Source organism: Schistocerca serialis, chromosome 7 (genome assembly GCF_023864345.2).
Source record: "Schistocerca serialis cubense isolate TAMUIC-IGC-003099 chromosome 7, iqSchSeri2.2, whole genome shotgun sequence".
Classification (NCBI taxonomy): domain Eukaryota; kingdom Metazoa; phylum Arthropoda; class Insecta; order Orthoptera; family Acrididae; genus Schistocerca; species Schistocerca serialis.
In genome coordinates, this window is record NC_064644.1 from 508061852 (window position 1) to 508086235 (window position 24384).

Below are 24384 nucleotides of genomic sequence, written 5' to 3' on the forward strand. Positions count from 1 at the left end.
CTCATTCGTACGCAGAACAAGGAAGTAAGCTGTTTAACGTGAGGCAGGGAGTCAACAGATGTAAGCGAGATTAGACTGGCTGGCTGAGATTTTTTTTTTTCCTTTATTGTATTACGATTCCCCCCCGAAGGGGGAAGTTAAGAAACAATAAAAACAAGCGATAAAACCGGGACTTAAACTGTAAAACGGCGGAAAATAGTGGAAAGTTAAAACATAAAGCAAAGGGTTGGCAAAGCGAATAAAATACACAGGAAGCAGGCAGGTAACATAGTAGACAGGCAATTAAAAAACGTGGCGACAGTCTGGTTTCTGTTCGCAAGAGATATAAAATCACACCCAGCGACAGTACGATGGCCATTCATAAGACTTTGGAAAAGACACACAACACTGAACACTCACTGTAAACACTGTACTAAAATGTCGGCACAAAGAGGACACACCATAGACTAGTGCAGATGGGGGGGGGGGGGTTGGATCTGGACAAATGAGGGGGGAAAACAAGGAGGGAGGAGAGGAAAAACGAAAGCAGGGGGGGGGGGGGGAAACAGAAGGAGGGAGAGGACTCATGAGGGGGGACGGGGGGAAGGGCAGGTTAGACGCGAGAGGATGGGAAAAGGCAGATGAGGGAAAAGCATAAGGACTCGGGGGAGAGAAGGGGGGCAGAGAGAGGATAGGTGGGGAAACTGGCTGAGCGCGAGGCAGGCGCTTAAGTACACTATCGGAGGCGCTGCTATTGGCTGCTGGGACCACGTGTTCCACTGTGGCGCCCTCACACTAAAAGCGGGCCAGGAGGCGCGATGGTGCAGAGACCTCTATGGGTCTTCGACGTCCATGACGTCTGGCGCGGATTCAAATTCCGCGGCGCGGTACCAGAAATACATTTCTTTGTGTTATGGTCTCCAGAAATGAAAATACAGTATCTTCGTATTACTGAAAACGATTTCTAGAAAAGTCTATCAAATGAAACAGCTGACTATGTGTGCCTCACTTCCTTATTGTATTAATCTCAGTAAATTAAGCTGCAGACGGCTTTTACATTCAACAGAAACCTTCATTCTGCTGAAATAGCAGCTGTCAACTCTGAAACTGTATTACGGTAACGATTATGGACTTTTGGACAATTGGATTTTGACCTTTTTTATGTTACATAAGATAAAACGTTTATTATGAAGAAAAGAAATATCTTTCAGCTTATTACTTCATTCCTTTCAGCAGTAGAGGTAGTTCACCTGTGTGACCACCGTGTTTGTAGTTTCTTTACGCTATCATAGGTATTTCAAATGAGTCTTCACTACTGTTGAAGTACTTAATGTCATACATTTCATCCTAAAACATAAGCTGATACATGGAATACTATCTATGAAACCAGATGATGCAGAACATTGAAATGCATATCATTTGCACAAATGAGGAGAATACGAAAAGTCTTTGTGTATGCAGTGTTATATGCTTTGTTCAGTGGATCCAGGCCACCATCTACAGAAGCGATTTGGCAGGGCCTACTGGAGAGACTTGACTTTGCAGACATCCGTCGCCAGTGGCCGCCCAAACACCAAGCTCCATCGCAAACAGCAGGACAATCTTGGGCTAGGGGGAACGTCAAAACCTTGCTAGCAATATCAATGTAGCGTATCGAGCTGTACGTTTCGTTGCAGTAAGTCGTGGAAAAGAATGCACAGCACCTTTATCATTTGCATTAGACGACACTGCATGTTGAAACAATGCTTATTCCTACAGTAAATAAGTGGGCCGGTGATTTTGCCCCGATCGGATATCGACGTGGACGGATGCTGTCATTAAACGATTCGCGAGTGGGAGCTTGGTCGGCTGCACAACAACATTGGAAAAAAATGTAAAAATAAATAAACTACACTACAGTTGTCCTGTAAGTAGTTCGTCGAAGCTATATGCAGATAGAATATACTTAATGGTTTTCCTGTATCCAAGTATGCGGACAGCAGAAACGTCGTTGAACACTACACTACGGTTGTTCTGTAAGTTGTTCGTTGAAGTAGAGAGGAGCGCAACGTGAATACTGTTTCATTGTGTTTAAGCCACTAAATAAGTCTTGTACAGTATCAAGACACAAAGTCCATTTTCTTCTCAGACATGAGATTCTGTCGTACCTCTCTTTGGATTCAGAATGTTGTGGCATTCTATTCCAATATAAGCGAACTGCAAGTAAAGGTCTGGTGGCGCCATCATAACACGGATGAAATAACAGCTTGTAACGGTATTTCTGCAGTGTTCCATAACAACCGGTCCTGTTGTTATAAGCGATTAAGTGGGTGGGGAGTGGGAGGAAAGGCTCTCTGCATACAGAAAAATGCCAATCTGTCAGTGGTATTCTGCATTTCATATACTGGAGTAATGAGCCTAAGAACACCTAATTTTTGATGTATACGAAAGGAAAGCTACCAGGATTATAAGACCGTGAAGTCAAGAAACTAAAACTGGATCATATACGTACATCATAAAAAGTTTTGCATCACCCTGGTTCCCAAAACTGAAGATAGACGTTGACTGTTGATGTTGTATCATAGGCACAGTTCCTTTGACTGTTCAGAGATGTCACTGATGTAAACAATCATGGATGAGCAGCGCCTATTAGACAGACGGGTCCGACAGACGATCAGTTCCAGTCATTCCACCAGGAAGGAGATACACGGCTCATCTTGTCTGTAGTTCAACCATGCCTAGACGGTCAGTACCACGGTACAATCGCGTCCGCGTTGTTACTTCGTGCCAGAAAGGGCTCTCAAGAAGGGAAGTGTCCAGGCGTCTCGGAGTGAACCAAAGCGATGTTGTTCAGACAAGGAGGAGATACAGATAGACAGGAACCGTCGATGACATTCCTCGCTCAGGCCGCTCAAGGGCTACTACTGCAGTGGATGGCCGCTACCTACGGATCATGGCTCCCAGAAACCGTGACAGCAACGCCACGATGTTGAATAATGCTTTTCGTGCCGCCACAGGACGTCGTGTTACGACTCAAACTGTGCGCAATGCGCTGCATGATGGGCAACTTCACTTCCGATGTCCATCGCGAGATACACCTTTGCAACCACGACACCATGCAGGGGCCCAAAAACATGCCGAATTGACAGCTCAGGATTGCCATCACATTCTCTTCACCGACGAGTGTCGCATATGCCTCCAACCAAACAATCGCCGGAGACGTGTTTTGAGGCAACATGGTCAGGCTGAACTAGACACAGTGTCCAGTGAGTAAAGCAAGGTGGAGGTTCCCTGCTGTTTTAGGGTGGTATTATGTGGGGTCGACGTACGCCGCCGGTAGCCATGGAAGTCGCCGTATTGGATGTACGATACATGAATGCCTCCTCCGACCGATAGTGCAACCATATCGGCAGCGTATTAGCTAGGCATTCGTCTTCATGGACGACAATTGGCGCCTCAATCGTGCTCATCTTGTGAATGACTTCCTCCAGGATAAAGACATCGCTCGACTAGAGTGGCCAGCAGGTTCTCCAGACATGAACCATATCGAACATGCCTGGGATAGGTTGAAAATGTCTGTTTATGGACGACGTGACCCACGAACCACTCTGAGGGATCTACGCCGAATCGTCGTTGAGGAGTGGATCAATCTGGACCAACGTGAACTTGTGGATAGTATGCCACGACGAATAGAAGCATGCATCAATGCAAGAGGACGTACTATTGGGTATTAGAGGTATCGATATGTACAGCGATCTGGAGCACCACCTCTGAAGGTCTCACTGTATGGTGGTACAACATGCAATGTGTGGTTTTCATGAGAAATAAAAATGGCAGAAATATGTTTATGTTGATCTCTATTCCAATTTTCTGTACAGGTTCCGGAACTCTCTGAACCGAGGTGATTTTTTGATGTGTTTAGCTCAGACAAGACTCCAGCCAATTCGTTGTCTCCAAACACTAGAAAACTATGGTACTAACCGTTTTCTGCAGCCTTGCACAGGTGTGTCTTATACGCGAGATGTCACCTCTCAGCAAACATTGCGCCCCTCTTACGAAACTATAACCATAGAACTACCGAAGCAAACTGTTTACACCCCAATTCACTGTACCATGCTGTCATTATAATGAATGTTGCTATACTGGAATTTCATTCTAAAAAAACGATGTATGGAGTAATCGAAAAACACACTTTTACCGTAACAGTTACACAACTTTTGGCGTTGTGGAAACGGACTCAGAAGTATCGTTGTCCGAAGACTGGGCAGTTGTACTTAAGGTTTAGGGAACATACACTTTGTTCTAACAGTAGTAAACGTGTTTGAAGTCACTTATCGCCGGCTAATCACGAGACACAGAAGTGCAATCCACCCTATATATGATTGGTGGTATGTTAAAGTCCTACGAAGAATTTGGCTATGAAATACCAACAACCAATATGTTAGACGTTTTGGACAGTCAAGAGCCACACGTCTAAGGTGCATGTAGACAGTGGCCTAATTGCAGCAGGCGTATTACTCTACAAATACGATCATGTCTGCATGTCGGTCCATCAATAATCGTTATAAGCAGGATCTACCGTTTACAGAAATTGTAAGTGTTGAATCCTGCCTAGTTGTCAAACATGGGGTGTCTAGGAAACCAGCTTATCGGATCGCTAGACAACAACTGAAGTTTTATTAAGAAACGTACATGTCAATACATAACTTTGTGTTAAACAGATGTGTCGCAAGCAAAAGGCAACAGACAAAATAAACAATGTTCTCCAGTATTTTTAATACTTAAGTCGCTCGTTTTGAAATGCATAATCTCGATGCTGCTGTAGAACTGGACTGGCGTGGCGCTTATGTCCTCTTCGCATAGATGCCACTGCCATCGCGTTGTCTTCCTGGAGAGGGGTCGGTCAGCGGGGAATTGGCTGACGTCTTCTTCAACGCCTTGTCTGTTCTATGGTTTGTGACGGGTGTATCGGCACATGACTTTACTCCGTGACATTAAGTATGGGATAGAGTGTGACTGTCAGTATTTGGAGGGGCAGCGCAACCAAATTATGTCATCGGTTTACAAAAACTACTTATGAGAAAGAGAACTGGGCTCCATGGCAGCTTGATGTCATATTCCAACGGGTAGCCTCTCTGAGCACAGAAATATGCTAATCTGTGTATCGCATTTTCCAGTTTGTGCACAGTAGTAACAGGCCCCTAAGCACGGCTAATATACACTCCTGGAAATGGAAAAAAGAACACATTGACACCGGTGTGTCAGACCCACCATACTTGCTCCGGACACTGCGAGAGGGCTGTACAAGCAATGATCACACGCACGGCACAGCGGACACACCAGGAACCGCGGTGTTGGCCGTTGAATGGCGCTAGCTGCGCAGCATTTGTGCACCGCCGCCGTCAGTGTCAGCCAGTTTGACGTGGCATACGAAGCTCCATCGCAGTCTTTAACACTGGTAGCATGCCGCGACAGCGTGGACGTGAACCGTATGTGCAGTTGACGGACTTTGAGCGAGGGCGTATAGTGGGCATGCGGGAGGCCGGGTGGACGTACCACCGAATTGCTCAACACGTGGGGCGTGAGGTCTCCACAGTACATCGATGTTGTCGCCAGTGGTCGGCGGAAGGTGCACGTGCCCGTCGACCTGGGACCGGACCGCAGCGACGCACGGATGCACGCCAAGACTGTAGGATCCTACGCAGTGCTGTAGGGGACCGCACCGCCACTTCCCAGCAAATTAGGGACACTGTTGCTCCTGGGGTATCGGCGAGGACCATTCGCAACCGTCTCCATGAAGCTGGGCTACGGTCCCGCACACCGTTAGGCCGTCTTCCGCTCACGCCCCAACATCGTGCAGCCCGCCTCCAGTGGTGTCGCGACAGGCGTGAATGGAGGGACGAATGGAGACGTGTCGTCTTCAGCGATGAGAGTCGCTTCTGCCTTGGTGCCAATGATGGTAGTATGCGTGTTTGGCGCCGTGCAGGTGAGCGCCACAATCAGGACTGCATACGACCGAGGCACACAGGGCCAACACCCGGCATCATGGTGTGGGGAGCGATCTCCTACACTGGCCGTACACCACTGGTGATCGTCGAGGGGACACTGAATAGTGCACGGTACATCCAAACCGTCATCGAACCCATCGTTCTACTATTCCTAGACCGGCAAGGGAACTTGCTGTTCCAACAGGACAATGCACGTCCGCATGTATCCCGTGCCACCCAACGTGCTCTAGAATGTGTAAGTCAACTACCCGGGCCAGCAAGATCTCCTGATCTGTCCCCCATTGAGCATGTTTGGGACTGGATGAAGCGTCGTCTCACGCGGTCTGCACGTCCAGCACGAACGCTGGTCCAACTGAGGCGCCAGGTGGAAATGGCATGGCAAGCCGTTCCACAGGACTACATACAGCATCTCTACGATCGTCTCCATGGGAGAATAGCAGCCCGCAGTGCTGCGAAAGGTGGATATACACTGTACTAGTGCCGACATTGTGCATGTTCTGTTGCCTGTGTCTATGTACCTGTGGTTCTGTCAGTGTGATCATGTGATGTATCTGACCCCAGGAATGTGTCAATAAAGTTTCCCCTTCCTGGGACAATGAATTCACGGTGTTCTTATTTCAATTTCCAGGAGTGTATTATACATTCGAAAACAAAGTCAAGAAACGAAAAGAGGACTATCAGGGACGTAGCCAGGACTTTATCAAAAGGGGTGGAAGTCAGATTTCATTTATTCTAAAACTCATTTACTTACTCTGTGTTCTTGTTTCATTAAAAAGAATAACGTCATAACAGATATTCTGAACTCTACATATGTAATTAATCTGATTCAGATCTCATTTGACAATAGCTGTCTTTCTCCTAATCCTAATACAATCTTCAGTTTTAATTTGCAACCAGGTCAGAAATTTTTCAGCACATCAAAGCATCTTACGTTCCTCGGTTTAATCTCAAATTTTATTAAATATCTTTCATTTTCTTAAAATGCTTCAATTCCCTTACTGATCAAGAAATTCCTTTACATTATTATTTCAACAGCTAACGTGAAACTCTAGCAACCATATTTATTTACTAAAGAAAATGGAATTCACAGATACCATGAACTATATTTTTAGGATCTTAAAGTTGATTCATATGTTAATTGCAACTGGACTGTAATGTATGAAACGTCATAAATCAGTTTCTGTTTGTCCATGATAATGCAGTAACACAGTGTTTGAGGCTAATAAAATCCTCTATGATGTACAATATGCCTTGTCGTTTATATAACGTTAATTTACACTTACGTTGGAGTTGTGACAGTTGGACTAACTTTTCCAAGGATATTAAGAATAAGACATTTCATTGAAGACATGACTTATCACAATTTCACAAGTGAGTTATCCTTGCGTGCAGATACACAGTCGAAAATGACGATTGTTACCCACCTTCCACTGTAAATATGGGCCGAGAGTCTCCGTAGAGACGTTCGACTTGCTTTCACTGCAGCTATTTTCCTTTGAGCAGAGAGGCTACACCTTTAAAGTTAATGGAATCTAGCAGGAAAGACAGGAATTCGGAAGGAATAGACTGTGGCCTATACTAAGGGACCATCCCTGGCATTTGCCTAATCTGAAAATGGGAAACGACAGAAAAACATTTTCAAGATTGCCGGCAGATGCATTCGAACCACCTCTTCTCCTGAATGTAGGGACCGGAAGCTTAGCGCCTCAACAGGCAGAGATACGCGACAACTAGTAGTGCTTTCTATATATCGACAATTTCTCTATCGATGGCCCTGAGACTATCGATAGTGCGTTTCTTTTTTTTCGTCGTATGAATCAAAGTAAACGGATGATATAAAAAGTTTCCTTTCGAAGCCATACAGTCCAGAATTACTAATCCATTCGGGCACCTAGGCACTGACGTAATGACCCCAATGACGCAACAGGTTGGAGATACCAGTTTGGTAAAACAGCATGTCCCGCTACGTGAAGAATTGCGTAACTGCCTGCTAAGCATCATCTTCTAACGGGAATCGTCGACTTTTAAGCCCTTATTTAAGAGACCAAAGGCGGGACAATTGCGTGGAGAGAGATCGGAAGTATAGTGTGGGTGCTCCGGTGTCTCCCACTTGAGTTCGCGCAACTTCTGCGATACCACGTATGGGATACTGGGACATGTGTTATCATGAATTATCGGCATTCGTTGTCACTCCATTCGACAATGGTAGTTTTAGAGAGATCCTAAATCTTCATTCTCCGGTGGATGACAAGAAAACAACATCATGTTGGGGCTGTACGGACGCATTTGCTAATAAGGTCGCCGTAGTTCACGTTTTGGCATTTGCTGTACTCACGCCAGAAAGGTACGAACGCCACGCCAATCCCTTGCCTACATGTTGTCGCTTATATTCCCCCTTCGAAATCGGACTACGTTGCATATTATCTGCAGCAACGTCCTCAAACGGCAAACGGAAACTTTCTGATCGCACCGTATGTCTTTCAGTTCCACTAAATGCCAGTTCGATCGATTGTAATTTCGTTTAGGTGGTAGGGATGGTAGGGAGACTATGGACTAACCGGACCCTCCCCACACCCCCACCCCCAGCCGGCCGGTGTGGCCGAGCGATTCTAGGCGCTTCAGTTTGGAATCGCGCGACCGCTACGGTCGGAGGTTCGAATCCTGCCTCGGGCATGGATGTGTGTGACGTCCTTTGCTTAGTTAGCTTTAAATAGTTCTCAGTTTTAGGGGACTGATGATGACCTCAGATGTTAAGTCCCATAGTGCTCAGAGCCATTTTGATTTGACCCTCCCCCCTCCCCCCCAAAGAAAAATGGTTCAAATGGCTCTGAGCACTATGGGACTTAACGGCTGTGGTCATCAGTCCCCTAGAACTTAGAACTACTTAAACCTAACTAACCTAAAACTAACCTAAGGACATCACACACATCTATGCCCGAGGCAGGATTCGAACCTGCGACTGTAGCAGTCTCGCGGTTCCGGACTGAGCGCCTAGAACCGCTAGACCACCGCGGCCGGCTCCCCCCCCCCCCCCCTCTCTCTGGCAACGTCCCTGGGAGTGGAATATATAGCGTCGACAAGAATCTAATCGATGTATTGACTGTAAACAGTACAAAACAGGACCAAACCCCATATTCCATATTCTCGCACAATTAAGTAGTAGCTACAGCATAAAGAAGGTCCAGATAATTACTAAAGTATAACCTTAGTTGTGTCTTTACATCCGAGATGTAAAGTAAACATTACGCCCTATCTAAGGAACTTTATATAACTACGGAAGCAAACTGTCTACGCCGGAATTTACAAAATGGTTCAAATGGCTCTGAGCACCATGGGACTTAACATCTGTAGTCATCAGTCCCCTAGAACTTAGAACTACTTAAAACTAACTAACCTAAGGACATCACACACATCCATGCCCGAGGCAGGATTCGAACTTGCGACCGTAGCGGTCACGCGGTTCCAGACTGAAGCGCCTAGAACCGCACGGCCACACTGGCCGCGCGGAATTTACAATAGCATGTACTCACTTTTATGTGAGGTGTAATGCTACAGTTTTGTAGCAACAAGTAGACGTATGGAGCAATCTGTTACTCCATCAGTTTTGAGTCCTGCAAGTGGTTGTTATCTGTTATCACCAGAACTTCACTGACGGGGCGTAGGCATGTTAGAATAAAACAGAAATCAGAACGCAGATAAAGGGTACAATAGACTCATGTAGCTCTGAACAATATGGATCATGTTTTTTGATCCTGTGCAGAACTCCGTAAGTGTATTAAACATCATCGAACAGTATTTACCACCTGCGGCGCTCTTTCCTTTCCAGTTTCTTCCATAACACACGCAGCAGCCGTTGTGTTGTGTTCAGTAACATTTCTGCTGATTAAAATTCTTCTGGGTATTATGTCGCGTCATTTCTGAGAACTAACAACAATAAAAAACTGAAACCAACGTTTCGGCCGAATTGCAACGGCCTTCCTCAGGGCACGACTGGGTTTGCATGGGGACAGGTGCTTCTATTTATTACGGACTATCGATGTCAAACGTCACTGTTGTAAAACTTTTAATTGGGCCTCTAAAATGATTGGCTAGTCATGGCATAAGGGAAGATGGAAGGAAATAGGCTATTCATGGATGTCCATGCCGTCAACGATTGGTAGCTGTCCACCAATCAGTGTTCGGCTTCAGGTCGGCAAGTTTTCGTCCTGGTGTGCGCAGAAGTGGACTGACAGTTGCTCTACAGCTGTTTGTGCAGACGTCAGACATCGATAGTATGTAATAAACAGAAGCACATATCCCCACGCAAAACCAATCGTGCCCTGAGGAAGGCCGTTGCGATTCGGCCGAAACGTCGATTTTAGTTTAATATTGTTGTTAGTTTTTAGCAATGACGCGGCCATAATACCCAGAAGAATTTTAATCATTATGACACCGGCTGCGAAAGTCTACGTTATTATAACATTTCTGCTGTTTGTCTACTGTCGTACGGGTTAACAGTCAATTATATTCTATCTGCATACAGCTTTCATAAGCTATTCTGATTCTGGTAAATGCCACACAGATGTGCTACATTAAAACTTGGGGGCAATATTGTCATCGACTACACCGCCAGCGGCACAGTCTACATATCGCCATTTGACAATCCGTCACCCGCTAATCGCGAAATCCACCATTAACTTATTACCTTACGTTATTATTCACAAACAGTTTGCGGAATATGCAATGACGTTATTTACTTATATACATCTCTTTGAAGTTTTTCTTTTTGTAGGAAGAATGTATTTTCGTTAATGATTGTAAAGAGCCTGTCTCCTGTGTCTTTACTTTTCGTTTAGAGTCACTTCGTAGTTGTCCAGTGTAACGTAATAACAAATGTGTTCTCTGACTCCGTAGTGGAAATACATCCATTGTCACCGATGTTGAAATGATCTACCGCTAAAACAGACGAACGTATAAAAAAAATTCTCTTTTTTTTATAGATTGCGCCTTCCCTCACACTTGTTTTGTCTTTCTTCGCTAGTGTGTGTCAGCGAATAGATATAATTTGTAAGTTGTGTTTAAATTTCATTGTTTACTTGCTTGAAGTAAAGAAATACGGTATCTGTTTAGAACTATTACAATTATTTTAAATTACTGACTCCTAGTGTGGGTAATTATATGAGTTTTGCTAATGTGTAATATGTTCCAGATGGGAACCAGCGAAATCGGCAGATAATTGTGAAGAGGCGTATTAATAAACCACAGTTTATTGCGATCAGTCAATGATTTGGCATTGTTCATAGCAATCAGCAGACAGATTAGATGCTGATGGTCTTAATGTATCTTGCATTTAATTTGTGGAGGTGATGTTACGAATGAATCGAACATTGATGCTTTCGGTGTTTGCCCATGTCATACGCTGGCCACAGTTATAATAATTAAATTGTCCATCGTCTTAAAATGAAGTGTTATCCTCTCATGAAGTAAAGGCAAATAAAGTAAAAAGTGGTGGCGCATAATTGTTTGGCTCGCAACGTGGGCCCAACAAAAATATTTTTACATGTATTATATGTTCGTCTTTCTCTGTTTCATGTTCTTTATTTGAACTATCTTTTAGAGTAAAAATCCTGAAAAAACGAAGGAGAATATCAGGCAGCTGTAAATCCTGTAAAAGACAGAACTACATTACCGGAGGAAAATAGAATTTTGATTGCAACGAAACATTATGAAGAAAAGGTGAGGGATACCAACGTTACTCGCTTGCTTTACATGTTCGACAACTTTCTCAAGTATTTAGTTTGATAATTCATGATGAATTTTACATTTTGAATAGAAAATTTAATGAATCGTGAAATAGTTCTGCACATTGTTAAAACTGTCATACTTTGCCTCTTTTACGCTGAACGCCGGCAGTATGTAATGCTAGCCCGTCTAAAGTTTTGTTTCACCAACTTTCACCTTGTTCGTCTGTTATATGTAGTAACTACTGGAGCGGTTAGTTAGTGCAACTATCAAATGAGCCACTGCGACTAGCATTTAAATTCTATGATGTTCTGTAAATTGCATCATGCAAAAATCAGTAAATTGACAATGATGGAGATGAATTCAGAGAGTGAAATTCAAATTCGTGTCGATGCCACCGACAATGCCGTTCGAACAAAAGAAAAGGTGGAATCTGGTGAAAATGTTTTAGCGCCAAAATTACTAATGTAAGTGATGTTTTTGAGGAGTCTGTCATACAACCGCCGAATACCGAGGAAGTTCGATGATTTATTTGAAAAATTTGTTGAAATGTTTTCTCAGGATGCTGAATTAAAGAAAGAATTAGCTCCACAATATACCAACTAACGAAAAGTAAAAGAAAAAAAAACTTCTCGCACTGGGAAGTGACAACGTTGTAAGATAAATAATACATTAAAAGAACAGTCCAATACAAAGGGCGGCTGGAGTGACGGTGCAGTTCTAGGCGCTGCAGTCTGGAGCCGAGCGACCGATACGGTCGCAGGTTCGAATCCTGCCTCGGGCATGGATGTGTGTGATGTCCTTAGGTTAGTTAGGTTTAATTAGTTCTAAGTTCTAGGCGACTGATGACCTCAGGAGTTAAGTCGCATAGCGCTCAGAGCTATTTGAACCTTTTTTTTGTAATTAAAAGTTGTATTTTTCTGGCACCTATTCATTAGCTAACTTTGGAGAGAAATTGGAAGATATAGGATCCACTATTGGATGGATTACAACAATAGAATGAAAGAAAATTTTTTCTTCATTGTGACTGAACAATCCTTTAGGCCGGACATAAAGGTCGATGAAGTAGTTAAAATATAAAAAATTAATAAGCACGACTTTAGATACGGTAAAAACCGAGATATTGAGTCTTACCGAGATACATCTTGACATATCGTGTATTGTCAACAAACTGCTTGACAGTGTTAAAACTACATACGAAACTGATATGTCAAAATTCAGCAACGATTTGAAACTTGATCAGGATGAGAAAGTAAACCAAAACTTCGCTGTTATAGAGAACGATTTACCAAATCATTTAATGAGTGAATTTCTGAGAGAGACACTGATACATTAGAAGAAGGTGAAATGGAAATTTGTGCAGCGGTGCAGTCCGTTGGTACGGAAATCCTGTCTATACTGAGGACTCATGTGAACCAATACAAGCTGACGTCTGTCAGATAAAACGGATATTGACATGTGATTTGCGTCAAAATTTAATACACAGGTCCCTGACCTAAAGCAGAAGCCGAGATGATAAAAACTGACCCCTTGAGACAATGCCTTTACCGGAACCCGCGGGCGAAAACCATTCTATCACTAGTCACTATTACCAGTCCTTCAGGTGCCATCAGGCCCAAAGCGCCTTTGTGCAAAATATTCATATGATACGATATGGGCAATATCCACGTTAACAGTCATGCTTTTTCCCAAGCAGCCACCCGCGGTGGCCAAGCGATTCTAGGCGCTTCAGTCCGGAACCGCGCGACTGCTACGGTCGCAGGTTCGAATCCTGCCTCGGGCATGGATGTGTGTGATGTCCTTAGGTTAGTTAGGTTTAAGTAGTTCTAAGTTCTAGGGGACTGATGACCTCAGAAGTTAAGTCCCATAGTGCTCAGAGCCATTTGAGCTTTTTTTCCAATCACCGGGAGTGTCAATTTTTCACGCCTCAAAAAAGTATCCACATCCCTCCACTTTTATCTGACGTTTCTGGGATCCTCTCTAAAACATGGAGTGAGCGACAAAATGCAGAGATTGCAGTATGATCCATGCAAGGGGAATCCTCGCTGTGGGCTGTGGCAACCTCCTTAATATGTTCAGCTTGCGGTCAATTCGAACAGACTTTTCTTGTGAAGTGCTAGTCGGGGAAATTCCTAGGATAGTCTTAGGAAGTGTGGAGACGTATTTAAGAAGCACATGCTACTGCGACAACCCTATAGCACACAGAGATGTGATTGGAAGACTGAAGGGCACGCTGCGTATCAGTACTCGTCAAAAATTATTTCATACACCAGGAAACACTGTGGAAAATATACTCTCCGTCGTTGATTTACCTGACTTAATTCAGGAGCACGCCAAACATTTTATTGACAAAGCTGGTGCGACAAATCAGTATGCCGCAAATTGTCCTAACAATGGCCGCTGTCACGTCACTTGCGGCAACTGCTTCCCACCTCCACGTGGACATGGAAACGTAAACAGCAAATCTACCGGTCGAAATAGTTCGGTTTTTCCGACTGAATAGGAATAATCACAATCGATACCACTCAGAGTATAAAACAAGTAGGAATGGATCACCGCAGGGATATTGGACATCTCCTGACACTGGACGTCAGTGGCAGCCTAACTTTCACCATCGATCACCACCCATACAGGATAGGAATCAAAACCCAGATCGGCCTGTCTATTATTTTAACCACCTCTAGGTTGGTAACCGCAACACTCCAGACACAATCAGGTAGTTGACGTGAGTGAAGAAAGACCTCCAAATCTTACCCTGTCAACAAACCAAAGACAGGCTTATCACGCTTCTGGATAGCAATAGTGGTATGAAAGGGGAGCTTTGGAAATAGCAAAAAAACATATATGTTGCACTATAACGGTGAAATTCACATACATGATAATCGATATCAAGCACAGAAGATCAGAAAGAACAGATTCAAGTAGCTGTTCAGGCTATCTTGGATAAAGCTCCAACCATGGTAATAATTTACACAGGTGCAAACGTGAATGTCTTTTCGAGTCATTTTTGTAAAAGATTTGTGAGACATAGAAGGTTCCGAGGTTGCAGGTACAACTGAGTGGTGTCGGGGACTGCTGGCGCCCGCACACAGTGTGGGAGGAAGAGTGTGCAGACGGAGAGACGGAGTGAAGATTTAAGAACGGAGCCTCTGAATGCTCGTTCTTCAGCGTGAAAGGTGTGACTGCCGTGCTTACTGTGAATGGAGTTTTCTGACACGGGAATGGAGGAGGAGTGGGTAGGCAAGATTCGACCTCCAAAGCGGAAAATAAAGTGAAAACAGATAAAGTGTCAGCATATGTGATTCACATACATTGCTGTCTCATATAGCTACGCTAGAAATTTACATTGAAGAGTTTTAGTGTTGTAACACCCAATATGGATCGAGATGAGAATACTAAGTTCTACGTACCATAGCTGCTCTTTGATTATGTTGTCAATAATGTGTTGGAATAGAAGTTAGCGTTCCTAACTCCTGGTAGAGGTGGTATACATGGTAACCCGGAAGGTAGGAGACGAGGTACTGGTAGAATTGAAGCTGTGAGGAGCAGTTGTGACTCGTGCTTTGGTAGCTCAGTCGGTAGAGCACTTGCCCGCGAAAGGTAGAAGTCCCGAGATCCAGTCTCAACCCAGCACACAATTTCAATTTGTCAGGAAGTTTCACGGTAACTTTTATCTTGGTATCTAACACTGGCGACTGTTTCTCTTGTTGAAATGCGCTGTGTTCTGGCGTCTGACACTGATGACTGTTTTTCGTTTTGGAAGGGAACAGGCTATTTCTCTTATAAGACTTCGCTGTTTCGTAAGACATATTTCCTGTCGCTGACGATCATTTTACGGGAATGAGCCGAACATACCAAAAAGTACAGACTTCACACATCTCTGTAAATCTATAGGTATGTCAGGCAGTCAGAGCTGTACTGGGTTTCAAACGTAGTTATTCCACCCTCTCAACTTTGTTAGCTGGATGTGCGTTGAAGAACTGTTGGATGGTGTTATATTACTATCATGTTCGCACTGTGTGTGTTCTGCACTCCCAACTTATGCACATATATCCGATGCTCAGCAAATACGACAAAAATAGTCTAGGGTTCAAAAACGTGTACTGTTCGATGTAAACATTGTTCTTTTCGTCTTGCCGAGTTATTGTGCAAATATTTTAGAATATTGTGTCATCATAGATGTGGAAAGTAATATAGGAAACAGTCTATCCAGCTCTTAAAGACAACATAGCTGTAATTGTAAGCTTCGTCAAGACTGTCTTTGTAAAAGTACATTGCGTGAAGTATGCCTGTGTTATTTGGAATAATAGACATAATGTCAGTCTATATAATCTAATACTTTTTTGAACATGACGTCATGAATTCTTTTGTCCCTCCTAAAGTGGTGCTTGAGAGTAGTTTAAAGATGGAAACATTTAATATGAGAGAGTTTACGACTTACATCACTAGCAGTCCTAATTAGTTACCTTCATACTGTTAATTATCTTCTGTGCTTACCTGGTTAGCGTAGTATTTCAGCTAACAAGTATGTTTCTGCAGTTAAAAGCATGCTCAGATACTTCTATGACATCGATTCCATAGGCCTACCTTCTAAAATATCAAGTCTCACTAAGCATGTAAGAGCAGTGTTGGAGTAAATGCTTTTTAGACATTCGAACACTAATTGGTGAATCTGGGTAATGTGGAAGTTAACACTATGACACTTGCACTTTCATCAAATTGCAGACATGTCTTTGCAGATTTTTCAGAATATTGTGACACTTGACAAGTACCTCTGATGTGGAAAATGGTTGAAATAAATATTGTGGCATTTGAGACGCATCACAGGTATGAAAATAAATTTATGACTCGTAGCCGCTTAAATCAGATGCTGTACGTACAACAAACAGTTATAGTTTTTGCTAGTTAAATGCTTGTTTTTGTACAGTGCATCCGTCTGTCAGTGGCGGTAAGAAATTCATGTTGCAGTAAACAAACTATGGACATTTTCTACAGTTCAGGCATATACTGGTTCAATAATAGTTCAAGTGGCTCTGAGCACTATGCGACTTAACTTCTGAGGTCATCAGTCGCCTAGATCTTAGAACTAATTAAACCTAACTAACCTAAGGACATCATACACATCCATGCCCGAGGCAGGATTCGAACCTGCTACCGTAGCGGTCACTCGGTTCCAGACTGTAGCGCCTAGAACCGCACGACCACTCCGGCCAGCCATATACTAGTGGCAGTAAGAAACTTGTAGTACAACAATCGAATTAGGCACATTTTCTACAGTGCAGACGTTTGTTGATAACAGGAGCAACTGGACTTTCAAACAGGACTTGATTTTATTTCGCATTTTACGAGTCTGCAGTGTATAATGTGAGGTAACACATTTGTTCAGTAAATATGAATTCCTGCTTCATTATTTATTTTTTATAAACAATACTAGTTTTAATTATTTATATAGAAATATGCTGTCAGCTAGTTCCAATGTTCTATGGCGAATGATACATAGTTTCGAATGAAATTTACGAATGGGACTGGTGTGCCAGCCCTTAAACGATTTTTGTAAGTCAGTAATGCAGACATTGTTGTCACAATTTTTGTTGCTTTAGTTATTTCAAATACTTTACCGTTTTTGTATGTTGGCGCTATGCATTTTAAATATTATTTTATTATTGTGACGTCACCAGATCACAGATTCACTACAACGCAGTGGCAGGAAGACAGCATTACAAGGAATCGGCGGCCAAGCACAGGTCTGTTATTTCGACTGTTGAGTGCAGGTGTACGTTACAAACTGTCAACTGTGTACAGGACCTGTTATAGCTATATATGTATTTGCGGTTTACAACATCATGAAATGGCTAAAGTGGTCTGGACCTAAAATATATATGAACATAAAAACATATGTCAACGGAAATTTGTAATCATTAATTTAATGTTGTAAACAAATCGTTTATCTAAATGTTTCACGTTTTACCTACTGACGAGACAATAAGGGCAATAAAAAACACCAAGTGAGGAAAAATAGTTATTCTTGGAGAATAATATGGATGTTAAAATCTTTATATATTTTGTTATTGGCTTATCTGTGTCTAAAGTGTATGCTGATAATAGCTCAAAATTCGCTGCCAGTGTTTAAACACAGATTAAATAGTTACTGTGTGATAATTAGTAATTCTCTGTAGTTCACTAGTCAAATTAGCTACACAGGCAGAGTTAGAGTGTTTTTTTGTGTACGTAGTACGACGCATATACCACGGTTGCAATATAGAGAGTTTGGTAACTGAACACCATACTCATTATTTTGATACTAAACCCAGTTTACTTTCGAATATTTCATGAATCCATGTTATGGTACAGACTGACAACCAGAACTGAAAGGAACATATGACGGTACGCCAGAGGTGGTGCAGAAACTACCTGATCAGGTTGTAGAAATAAAATGAGCGCAAATCAGCGCCGAATCAACACTATGGAGAGATACTGAAGAAGAATAAATAGAAATTTTTTAACAAGAGATGGCAGAAGTAAAAGGTAACGTGCAAGACAGTCAATCCGTATCACACGGTTCGTGAAGCAACAATTTCATTTTAGAATCGAAACTGAAGGGGCTGCAGGAAACGCAAGCTAAGCTGTAGAATACATTATTGCACAATACGCAGTGCAATGAAAGGGCTGCACCATTTCACACCGTGATGTCACTAGAGAATAATTTAATACGAAATCAGCAGTTCCACACTTTTTACCAAACGAGAAGTCTATTAATCCAATCGTATTTATCCGGTCATTTCGTGGGGCTATGCCAAAATCCTGGTCATATGGCCAGAAGTGTAGCTTTATTCTGGAGAATTCGCTCTGTGGACCATGGAAGCTGTAGAATACTGCAGGGTCTACAAAGAGTTTCAAAAAGTTTTTCTTGCGAAATACAGATCCGACGGAGTATCGAACGACTTCGCAAAGAAGTATTCAGCTCGGACCATTTCAGATCTGACAAGGCAGCTTGTGTAGATATTTTGAAAAGTACAATAATAAAACGAGGTATTGGGATAATCCCACAACACATGGAAATTTACTCCATATATTAAAGTGAAACAGCAGATGTATATACGGGAAAAGATAATTACTGGGGCAGAGAAGAATCTGGAAGAATTTCTATTGATGTTAGACTCGACCCACTTCATTCAAGAAGACGCGAAGGTCATGTTCTCTAACGGACAGCTTAATTTAAATGATAACAATATACATGCTTCAGCACAGAACATTTATGTACATCATCATAGTGGAAAAAATAAATACAAATAGTATTAGAATAACGATTTTAATAGAAAAAAACATGATAATTAGTAAAATCCGGGCGATGCAAAAAATAACAATCACAATCAGTGGCTACAAATGTCAAAGAGTGGATAAATTAACGACAACTTGCGCTGTTCAGTTTATATACGAGAAATGGCTAGCGACTACATCATCCATCACAGAGGTCGATAAACTAATCTCGAACATTTTGAGCCCCGAAACGACAATCGAGAGGTGGGGTACAGGCGAAAATCAATCAGTCCAGCTTATACGATTCGAGGACGGACGTGACATGACGGACAAAATTTATTCTTAATGTGCCAAAGTGATAGTTGGCATGTTGCCACGCCCCAGTCACCTGTTAATACGTAAGTAGGCAACAACATAACACTGCGGTGGTACCGGACACCGGTGTTGCTGTTAACGTTATCTCCACGGACATATGCAAAATAATGTGCAAGAATATGAACGTAGCAGTATTTCTTGTAACATCAGCAAGTTTGTGGGAGTGACAGGCACCAGACCACAGAATATCAAATGGCAGGTCTGCACACCACTTAGCCTAAGAAATGTAGCAATGTTATGCTCGTTCTTGGTGACACATTTATCGGTAACAAATTGTTTATTAGGAATGGAGTTTCTCTGGGAAAAGAAAGATATCATTGACTTTTCACTTGGATGTCGACGGCGTCAAGGTAGGGGTAGAGCTGCAAAAGACGTGGAAATAATGTCAGGATCTAAAGATTCATATAATAAGCAGTAGATTTAGCTGTATATGTAGGCTTCAACTTGCATCGGTTCCTGTGATCGATATCAACGAACAAATAGTATGTAAAACAAAAGAGGCTACATGCTTAAGCCGCAAACAGTCTAGAGATCTGACTTGTGTGTTGTTCAAATACGTAAAGTTTTTTGACGAAAGGTCTGGTATAATCCGAGATCACGAGTGTCACGTGAATGTCACGTCGCCGGACATATTTCCGCTCCATGATTTTTTGATGCTGTTCAGTTTTGGAACACAACCTACGACCAGCTTAGAGACAGAAGTGATGACACTTTATGCAGGACCTGACCATTTTGCAGGACAATGCTCAAGCACTTACACTGCAAGCTGTTACCAATTTGTTTGTTTGATGGTCTATATCACTATACCACCCAATGCACTCTCCTGACTTAAGCCCTCGTAAGTTCAACTCGATTTCTAAACTGAAGGAAGCACTTAATGGCATTCGCTTCAGAACCGCTACAAATTCGTCGGGCAATAGACCGCACCGCTCGAACTGTCAACACAACTGCCACTGCTAACAGTATCCTAGGACTTCCACATCGCTGGCAATGGGTTGTACACAATGCTGGTGACTACTTTGAAAGTCAGTAAAGCTTTGAAACACGTATTGATTTTGTACGAACTGTAAATAAATAGTTGCCACTAGAAAAGTTCCAACCCTCGTTCACAATATAGATAAGAGGTAGGAATATAACATCTCAGAAGGATGTAAAATAATGTTTAGTGACTGTGGGAAGTTGACTGGGACAGGCTTCAATACGAGATTTAAAGAAGTCATCAGTGAATCACACCCGTCAGTACATAGCGTCATTAAGAGAATCCTAAAATTCTGTTTATGGCAGCACTAAGAACGTCACTACTCTCCACAAACCAGGAAAAGACAGATTACTGAATATTGTAGAAGAAATGTAGACTTGCACACAAATGATGAAACAACTTAGCAGCGACCACAACGAACAGAGTTATAAAGTAAGGTGTGTATTCAGAGCCTGAAGAGTGTTTTAACCGAATGGGATCGTGTAAGAGTTTCTCCGTTTTTCTATACACAAAATCGGCTGTATTTGACAAGATGTGTTGTTTCACCCGTAGATCCAGGTCCGAGTTGACAACCTCGTCAGATATGGTGGACACAGATTTTGTTTCTTTATGTCCATCTCTCTCAGAATTAATTCGTGATGGTTAACATCTGCTTTATTTATTTTCCACTGCATTGCACTTTAAGTATTCTATGATTACATATTAATAGTCAAGTCTGCTGTTCAAAACACAGTGACAGCATCACAAAGTAGGGGTTCCCAATCTTTGACGGATCACTGAAAAATATGGTACTTTGCTAAAGCACATGGTTTACTTTGAAGGGTAATAGAATTTTTTAAAAAGTAAAAAACTTGTCTAAATCTGATCACTTCAATTTTGATTCATTATTAATAACACAGAAATCAAAGAAAAATTTCAAAATTAATTAGTAGCATAAAATGTCGAAAAGAGACTCGGTATGTTCTTAATGGTTTTTCTCGGGGCACCTCTGCACATCCCGCTGCACGCCAGTGTTGCACGGTACGTAGTTGTGAAATCCTGCCACATGTGTATGTAATGTAGATCTTCATATCGTGTGAGAGTTAGCAACATGCTTGTAATACAGACTCTTTTCTCTAATCACCAGTTCGCTGTTTTCAATTTGTGACTGTAACATGGACGCGAGACCGCCTGTGTAAAGGTAGTGTGTGCACTTTACACTCAGTTGCAGCTCAAACATCCTTTAGCATTATCCTAAAAAATTTGCACATAGCCGGTGCACCTTTTCGCTAGATTACTACAACTGAGTAATAAATTAAAAATCAGGACACTAGTTATCAACTGCAAACGGTAACCAGAGGAAGGCTAGTGCCTACTGCTGTAGTTAATAGCAACTAGAGACATTTGCGTCGGTGATTCTTTCTCATTTCAGTATCTGCTGTATCTGAGATTCTTTCTGATGTCTGCAGCTTCATATGTTAAGCACTTCAAGGAGCTCTTAAAGTATGTCAAGGAAAAGTAATGTAAATAAGACATAATTGATTAAATGTGAATTGTACACACGGCTTGTCACATTAACTATTTGACAAAGCCTGCTGTATAGTTGGAGGGCAAATAGCGTGTTTCAAAGCAAACTATTCATCGCTAACACGTGATATATAACCAAGCAAGATTATCGTGTCTTTCGTAAATTTTTAATTATAGTCAGCGTAATAGATACATATTTATACTCATTTGCTTTCGAACAAATTTATTGTCGTTTACCTTTATGAAAAAAGGAGAAAGGTTGTTTGTGTGTTTAAATCAGAGGAATACATTATTCAGACCTGTTTGCTTTAATGGAAATTTATTGTGCTATTTCTTTTCGATAAAATAGAATACAAGGCTCGTGCTTACTCACTCCTTCCTCGCCTTATACAAGCATCTAATGAATTTATAGACTTCTCATGTCCTCAGATGGACCTTTGCGTGCTTCGTAAGATTTTTTACGAGTCATATTTCTTTTTATACGAAGACAGTAACTTGTTCTCGAAAGAACAGTTACCGTTGATGACCGTGCAGCATTTCCCTGGAATAAATGATGACTAACTGACAACCTCAGCTGCCGACAAGTGTTGTTGATATACCTCGATGTGGACAGCTGAAAATGTGTGCCCCGACCGGGACTCGGGTTCGAGTCCCGGTCGGGGCACACATTTTCAGCTGTCCACATCGAGGTATATCAACAACACCTGTCGGCAGCTGAGGTTGTCAGTCATTTCTTTTTCTTTGGTATTTGCGCTATCGATCTCTTCGACACCAGACGCATCTAGACACCTCCATTCTACCAGCACCAACGTCAAGTTCTCCACAGACCACTCCATCGCTTACGCAACGCATGTCAGCAACAGACGCAGAGCAGGTATCGAACGAAAGCTGTCCATTGCTTGTAGCAAAGTCATGGATATCTCGAACTACCTTTGACGGTAAGGTATTGGTGGCCCTTCAGGCTCAAACTTTCTGTTCATACGTTTAAGTTTGAATATTTTCTTTGTCTGTGGTATTGGCCTTTTATATCTTAAATTTTGAAGTGAAGTGAACTTTGGTGCAAATTTACTAGCCCTTCAGGCTGAACACGTTAAATGTATTCTCGCTAAATAGGCCCTTCAGGCTTTCTTTGCGATTGCAGCCCTTAAGGCATACGCAGTACTATGTTGCGTGGTACAATGTTAAATTGTAGAAGAACTAGTTTCTTAAGGTTTGGTTCTCCCTACATTCATTATCTTGGCAGATCGTATATTGTATTTTAGCTAGTTTTAATAAATGCATTAGAAGTAAAGTGTTATGTTACTTCTACCAACACAAGGCCCTGCTTCCTCGGCCGATCCTAGTGGCTCCTTCCTTCCTTGATTGTTAGAATTTTTGCCCATTAGCCACTATTAACTCGAGTGGCGGCGAAATAAAACACGGATTAACGGATATCACAGAACTGTCGATAAAACCTGCAATCTGACCTCGTGTAAAGAGACTCAATTGACACAGAACAAGGTGTTACATTTAACAACAACAAAAAAAGTTTAGTTTCCTTTCAACGGCTAGATCTCATACAGACTAAGTAGCCTCTTTAAGAGGTCAACAACCAGCGAATGCGAACCGAAGAGGACTGAAGGCTGTCTGCTCGCTCTCCTTTACCGTTTTCACCTGAGAGAAATCTCGTTCACTCAAGCTCGTTCGCACGTGTTCCGTCCGGAGTAAACTAGGTTTAACGACGATCCAACGCCCGTGGTGTGGCTGACTCACTTACCGCCATCAATGAGATGCAGCCAAGCGCCGCGCTGCCACGTGCCTGATTGTGTACCTCCGCGGTTGCGGCCTACATGTGACTGGCAGTGATTTCCTGGTGGAAAATATTGCCCCCACCACCGTACGGTTTGCCTCATAGCATTCGACCAATGGCGTGCTCGCACCACCACCTAGTTTGTGCCAGCCCCTCCGTAACACTGTCCTTACTTTGTTCTGTGTTTGCTTTCCCTCGAACTAGTTGGCGACTCCAGCAGCCACGATGATTAACATGTCTATAAAAGTAAGTGAAGCAGGAAGTCAGTTCCTCCAGTAAGTAGCTAGGTTTGTCTGCGACATTAACTAATTGGTCGGGGAGCACAGCTCTTGCGTACTTTAACTCAATAGGCTACCTTCCGAGACAATTACTACGTAAACAACAGTTACTAACTTCCGGAAAAAAGTAGACATACTTGTATTCATCCTAATACAATGTCTGCTTTCCTTGATATAGGGAACATGTACATTAATATTCCTATAAATGAACTGATGAGAGGAATTAAAAATAATCTGATAACACACAGGATACTTTCCCATGGAGTAATCTTTGAAAATCGAGTTTGTGAAATTCGTACTGAAGTACAACTACTTCGCGTTTCAGGGCAATATCTACCTTCAAAAAGATGGTTTAGCTTTGGGATGCCCGTTGGCAGATACACCAGCAGATATTTTAGTAAATCAGTTGGAAAATAAATTCTTCTGACTTGTAAAGTCATCTTGAAATCTACTATAAACGATATGTTGGCGACATTCTCGTCTTATTCCGTGGTTCGCTACAAGAAACTGACC